The 7,508-nt window shown below is 37.3% G+C and overlaps 1 pseudogene; it reads right to left on the bottom strand.

Annotated features, from left to right (window-relative positions):
- Positions 1-430: 430 nt before the first annotated feature.
- LOC114088370 (ubiquitin-conjugating enzyme E2 G2 pseudogene) lies at positions 431-844 on the bottom strand (annotated as a pseudogene).
- Positions 845-7,508: the final 6,664 nt, after the last annotated feature.

Here is a 7,508-nt window from a genome sequence, read left to right as displayed (position 1 = left end):
CGTCGTGAACACCTCACAGAGCACATGGAACCGGGAGTGGGGTATAAAGTGTGCCAGCCCAACCCCGCCACCGCCCCTTCCCCGTTGCCACAGGCCCCATGCCTTTGTTGGAGGCAGCTGGTCTGCACAGGCCCTCATCCTGGGGACAGCCGCGGGAGGGAGCACGGACTGAGCAATGGCTGGGAATTAGAGACAGCCAGGTGCCCTTCCTGAACATTCCACGAGGAGGAACACTTGGACATCGCAAAGCTGTCCTTAAGCTATGCAGGCCATGATTCCAGAAAAGAAGCCTGTTTGAGGTGGAAAGGTAAGAAACAAGAAGTGCCGTGGTTGCTGTTTTGGTGGCAGCACCAGCAGCACTGTCACTGAGCGTCCCGAGAGCAGCCTTGGAACTACAAGGTGAGGTCCTGCCTTCTGCGCGTGCACAGCCTCAGAGTCCCAGAGACTTCGGCAAGATCTGACTGGCAGTCTTGTAAAACTGCTCCCAGTCACCTCACCACATTTTGGAAGCATCCACATTAGCTCCACTTTCGTCACTGGGCTCTGCCAGAATGCCCGTCACCCACAGCAGGATATTTTCCACACTCAGCTAGGGGCTCCCCCTCTCAGAGCCTCTCTTGAAGCCTAAGGGGTCATTACCGGCCTGTGGAGGATGGAGATGCAAACTCTGCCGGTCCTGGTAGATGTGAGGAAAAACACCAAACTCAAAAACAGGTATCTTCAGGGCCCACGATCAACACCTCCCATTCAAAAAAATTCTCTTCATTCATGGGGCCTGAATTCCTTCTGGAGGATTCTGGGTTAGTTGCTTGTACTTGCCCATCAGCCTCTTGAGCGCCATCCCTGCCACGTCACCAGCAGCTGCTTTGCCTTGCTTGCAAGCTGACTCTGGGATGTGCCAATCTTTCTTGAGAGAGTAATATATCCTATTTATATAAGCAAGAACTCTAAACTCAAATAATTTGCTCAGATTATATAATTTTTACTTGGAAAATCTGGAGATTAAATTGGCTTCCTGACTCCAAAGTCCAAGAGTTTTCTACAGACCAAATACCTTGTGCAAACTACCTCCCATCTGGCTATTACTCTTCAGACTATCTGAAAAATATTTATTTTTTAAAATGACTCTACTGCTTATGTAAAAATAAAATCTTTGTTGTAAAAATTAAGAAAAAAGAAAGTACAAGGAAAATATAAAATATTACCTTCACACTGTCATCAGGGATAATTACTGTCATCAATCTGTGATCATTAGTCTTATACGGGTTACTCTGAAAATTTTCCTTTCCTCTAATTTCCAAGATTGATAAAATTTACCACAATGGATTGACTTGCTTATGTCAAAATTTAGGACACTACAATAACCCCGATATCTCACTCCCCATACCAGCAAGTTATACTTAACTGTGTTTGATACATCAGATCTGCCTGGGGTGCAGTGGTGCACTTGTAATCCCAGTGACTTGGAAGGTTGAGGTCAGAGGACGAAAAATTCAAGGCAAGCTTTGGCAACTTAGAGAAAGCCTGACTTAAAATAACAATTTAAAAGGCCAAAAAAAAAAAAAAAAAAGGAAAATATATTCATACCTGACAACTTCTCTCACCTTTAGATGATCAAACACTGACATCATAGGCCAGATCACCACGTTTCTTGCTTAGATAGTGACCATAGTCTCCCTGCTTCTATTTTGATTTATTCTCTACATACTATCCAGAGTGCTTTTAAAAAAAGAAATAAAAAATTCCCCCACAAAATACTCAGTGACTCCATAAAGGTCCAGTAAACAATCACAATGAACTTTCTATTCCTTGAACATATTAAGCTTATTTCCACTCTGGTGCATTTACATTTGCTATTTTCTCTGCTAGAAATGCTCTTCTAAATTTTTTTTCATAGTTTTCCCTTCCCATTATTCAAATACCATCACCTTATAAAGGCTAGTCTTGATATCTTTATCAAACTTGACCCCAGCTGCTACTCCTTATCATTCTCTACCCCTTGACTTGATTCTTCTTTTATCATACTTATTATCTGAAAGTATACTATGTATTTATTTTTAATTTTGTGTCTATATCCCCTACTAAAATGTCAATGGCATGAAGGCAAGGATTACTGCCTGTGTTTTCCACTGCTCTGCCTTCAATGCGTAGGTGCTCAATAAATATTTGTTGAATGAATGACTTATTTGCCTTGGGATTAGAAGTCTGGCCAGTGCAGGAATCTGGAGACCAAGGAAGCCATGTGAGAAGAGAGTAGAGAGTACACTTGGCAAGGAATTCAGATTTTATTCCAAGAGTTAGAGAAATGGAATGAAATTAAAACCTTTGCAATCTAATGACTCTGGATTTGTTAGTCTTTTAATTATCATCATCATCATCATCATCATCATCATCACCATCACCATTATCATTATTTTGCAATACTGGGGACTGAACCCAAGGGCACTCTATCACTGAGCTACATTCCCAGCCCTTTTTATTATTTTATTTTGAGACAGAGTCTTGCTAAATAATTGACCTCAAAATTGTGATTCTCTTGCTTCAGCCTCCTGAGTTGCTGGAATTACAGGTATATGTCACCATGCCCAGTTCACATTATGTTTACATTTTCAGTATTATAACATTTACATTCAGTTCTCTCCATGATTCTCAGAGTTGTTTAGCTTTTACTTTTAAAATAATATAAGATTTATAATCATTTTTTAGAGTGACTTCCCTTCTTTCCTTCTCTCTTTGTGTTCTTTCAGAAGAGAAACTAATATAATTGTTTTCCATCATCACTTGTTATTTCCATCATAACATGTTAAATAGGAAATTTGTAGAGAAGAAACAGAGTCTCAGAAAATGTAATTCAAATATGTGTCCACTGGCCACATATGTCATAAAAATCAAGTCTGTTGGCATCTCTCTGTGTTGTACTGGTTTTCAGAGAACTTTTGTGGTCCTTAAGAAAAACCAAAAAAAAAAAAAAAAAAGTATACCGAAGAGATAGCTAATTGTGCATGTTCATTGCAGCATTGTTTACAAAAGTGAAGATATGTAAACAACCTAAATGTCCATCAGTGGACAAACAGATAAAGAAAATGTGGTATGTATACATGATGGAATACTATACAACCTTTAAAAAGAAGAAAATGCTGATGTCTGTGACAATGTGGATGAACCTGAAGGGCATTATGTTTAGTGAAACAAGCCAAACACAGACAAATACCACATGATCTCACTCACATGGGGAACCTAAAAATTAAGTCAAACTCATAGAAGAGGAGAGCGAATAGTGGTAATCAAGTATTTGAGAAGGCAGATGGACAAAGACTGACATCAAAGGACACAAAGTTTCAGTTGGACAGAAGGATTAGTTTTAATGATTTGTTGCATAGCACGGTACCTATAATTAATAATAACATATTGTATGTGTCAAAATTGCTAAGAGTAGATTTTAAATGTTTTTAATGAAAAAATGAGAGTAGGTGAGGTGATGAATATTATTTTGACTTAATGTATACATATCTCAAAATGTCATACTGTATCCATAAATATATACACTTATTATTTTTCAATTTAATATTTTATATTTTATTATGGTTTGGATAGGAAGAGTCTCCCAGAAGCTCCTATATTAATGCACAGATGCTCAGAGGTGAATTTATTGGATTGTGAGAGCTGTAACCTCATTAGTCCATTGTAGTTGGAATGGACTGACTGAGTGGTAACTATAGGCAGGTGGGGTGTGGCTGGAGGCATGCCCCAGAAACACGCATCTGCCTTAGGGCCCTTCTCCCTCTTTCTGAATCCTGGCCGCCATGAATAGAGCAGTATTCCTCCACCATGCCCTTGTGCCATGATGTTCTGCCTCATCTTGGGTCTGGAGCAATGAAATCAGACCACCGTGGACTGAACTTCTGCTACTGTAATCCAAGATAAATTTTTACTCTTCTAAGTTGTTCTTGTCGAGTATTTTCATCACAGCCATGCATATATGTGTATGTATGCATAAAACCCATGTCCTGCTAAAACTTTAAAATTCACTTCATTTGGCATTCTTTATTAGTTTTGTTTGGTAACATTTTCTTGTTTTAGTGAAGGTGGGAATTTCTTTTTAATTTTTTGCTCTTTTATTTCACCAAGAATTGGAAGTGAATTCAAAATGCCATCCCCTTTTTAGAAACTATCTTTAGCTCAAAATTTCTGGACTATTCTTGAGTATTTTTTCCCCTCTAAATGTAGTCCTGAGAAATCCTTTTGTGGTTTCCTCCATTTTTTGCATCTTGCCCAGATGGATTTTCCAATACGTTTTAAAATAGCTTTCTTCTTCTCTTGAGATAATCCTCCCCACTCCACTCTCATTCCCCACAGTGTCTGTTCCAGTCATGTTTCACCTTGCAGTAACAGTTTTGTATAAACTATACAGTGCTATGCATATATTATTCTTAGTTGTATTTCTTAGTTTCTTATTATCTATGCTAATATTATTTCTATTCCCCCTTTTAAGCTGTTCTTTAAGGACCTCAAATGCAACCTGTTTGAATCCAAATGCAGAATCTCTTTTCCTGGAGCTGCTCCTCTAGGAAATGGCACCACCTGTTGTCCAAGTCAAAAACATGGGAGCCATTCTAAATTCTTCTCACATCCTTCCCAGATTTACTCACTCTCTCTCTCTTCTTGGTTTTCTTTTTTCTTTTTTTAAAGAGAGAGTGGAAGAGAGAGAGAGAGAGAGAGAGAGAGAGAGAGAGAGAGAGAGAGAGAATTTTTTAAATATTTATTTTTTAGTCCTCGGCAGACACAACATCTTTGTTTGTATGTGGTGCTGAGGATCGAACCTGGGCCGCACGCATGCCAGGCGAGCGAGCTACCTCTTGAGCCACATCCCCAGGCCCTCTTGGTTTTCTTTCGAGAGCCTCACCAATGCCTCTCATTCATTCTTGCCTAGATCATGGAACAGCCTCCCATTATCTTCCTACCTGAGATTTCACTCCCTCCACCACACATCCCACAGCAACCACCATGATCTTTCTTTCATCTCTTACTTGGCCCTTGATTCCTCCACTCAGATTCTTTATTAGTTCTCCATTCTCCAAGGTAAGTCCATGCTTCTTTACATACCTATAACTCCAGTGACTTGGGAAATTGAGGCAGAAGGATCAAAAGTTCAAGGCTAGACTCATTAACTTAGCTTTTATGTAGCTATACCTATACCTATATCTATAATAAAAAGGACTGAAGATGTTATATATGTATTCTTGCCAATAGTGTCAATTGTTATAACCTCTTCAGACATCAATGTGGCAGAGGCCCTACATAGTCTGATGTTTACTGCCTTTCCAGTGTTGGCTCCCATCCTTCTCCCCAGTATACCTCCTTCCTCCTCCTCTTACCCAACATCTTGCAATCTTTAAAAAGCCTGAGTTTTTAACTTCTCCTCCATCTCCAGTTGGCTGAGACTTACTTGTGTTTCAAAAATAAATCCAAGCATCATTTTTTTAATAAAACTTTCCTGTCACTTGCCCTGGTCTGATTTCAGCATCCTTCCTTGGGTTTCCATAAAATTCTGTATACTTCTCCACAAACATCACTTTATGCTATTATTGTTAGCTTAGTTGTTTCTCTTCGATGATTAAAATATGAAGGTCCTTAAAAAAAAATTAAAAAATTTAAAAAAAAGAATGCAAAAAAAAAAAAAAATATGAAGGTCCTTAAGGACAGAGTGATATCTTATTTGTTTCTGGGTTTCCAGTTCCTACCCTGGCATATAACTGATATTCCTACTTGGCATATAACAGATATTCATGTTGAAAGACAATAACAAACAATAGCTATCTCTGCATTTACATTTTGATGATTTTAGAATCGGACAGGAAGTGGCTATTTGGAATTCCAGAAACCTAGACTCTTCCATATGTTCCCACTAACCCTCATTCCAACAGGGCAATCATTGGTTAGGTGACATGTTGACTTTGATTGCCCTCTAGCCAATGGGAAGCATGCATGGCATGAACTCTGACTCCATTCTGTGTACCAGTATTGCCTAATTTGTAAATAGTCTATTCCTGTGCAATCATCCTAGTCAGGAGAAAAGTAGTTTTTTTGGAGTTTAAAAAACTAATGTGATGTGTGTTTACTGATATGACTTCAATGAAGATATCAGAGTATCAGGCAGAAGGTTAACTGGAAAAGACCCTAAATGGTCATTTGGTCATAAAAGCTTGCTTTCTCATTTTTACTTTTTTAAAAAAAATTTCCTTAAACATTATCTGTATAATTACTGAAATTGGTAATACATACATGTGATATACAATACAAAAATGAACAAAAGAGTATAAAGTTAAAATAAGTTTATCTTTTTCTCCTATACTGACTTACCTGGTCTCCTTTTTGATATAATCACTATTATCAGCAATGACATATCCTCAAGAATATATCTTCTGGATTAAAAGAAAAAGTCACACACAATCTCCAATGTTTTCACACAAGTGGGAACACTCTACAGTGTTCTGTAGCTTGCTTAGTATTCCATTTTACAGAAATATCAGAATTTTTAAATAGTCTTTTTTAATGAACATCTTTTTAAATGAAGATTTTTCTAGTCTTCAAATATAAAAATATTGCCAGGTGTGTTGGCACATACCTATAACTCCAGTGACTTGGGAAATTGAGGCAGAAGGATCAAAAGTTCAAGGCTAGACTCATTAACTTAGCTTTTATGTAGCTATACCTATACCTATATCTATAATAAAAAGGACTGAAGATGTTATATATGTATTCTTGCCAATAGTGTCGATTGTTATAACCTCTTCAGACATCAATGTGGCAGTATCTATTAAAATTCAAGACACACAACTTAAAAAGCATTTCACTACTAGGAATTTATCCTTTATGTATATTTTTCCTAAAATAAGAATATTCATTGCAACAATGTGAGGGGGTACTATAGATTGAAATCAGGGGCATGCTACACTGAGCTACATCTTCAGTCCTTTTTATTTTTTGAGACAGGGTCTTGTTAAGTAGTTGAGACTGCCTCAAACTTGTGATCCTCCTGCCTCAGCCTTCAAGAAGTAGCTGGGATTGTAAACATGTACCACTGCACACAGCTAGTTTTCATTCCATATAGTATAGTGATTGTTTTTTAAAAAAATATAAATTGTATCCAATTAGTGTATATATTTTCTATTTTGCAATAGTACTGAAGTTAATTTTTGTGTTTCCCATGTATCAAAGTACAAATTTTACCTTCATCTTTAAAATTTTCTATCTCTTGCTATTTTTTTTTTCTAATTTTAGTTGAATAACACCAATAATGGAAGATATGCTTATCTTATTTCTGATATTAATGGAAATTCTTGCAGTCTTCCATCAATAAACATGATTTGGGAAATATCTTTTTTCTGCCTAAGGAGGTATTCTTCTATTCCTATTTTACTAAAGGTTAAAAAAAATCAAAACTGAATGTTGGATGTTATTGATAGCATTTTCTGTACAAATAAAATGATAATGTATGCCCCCTCCCC

The sequence above is a fragment of the Marmota flaviventris genome, chromosome 4, assembly GCF_047511675.1.
Source record: "Marmota flaviventris isolate mMarFla1 chromosome 4, mMarFla1.hap1, whole genome shotgun sequence".
Classification (NCBI taxonomy): domain Eukaryota; kingdom Metazoa; phylum Chordata; class Mammalia; order Rodentia; family Sciuridae; genus Marmota; species Marmota flaviventris.
Note: the sequence above shows the minus strand (reverse complement) of the source record. Positions and strands in the feature narration are given on the sequence as shown.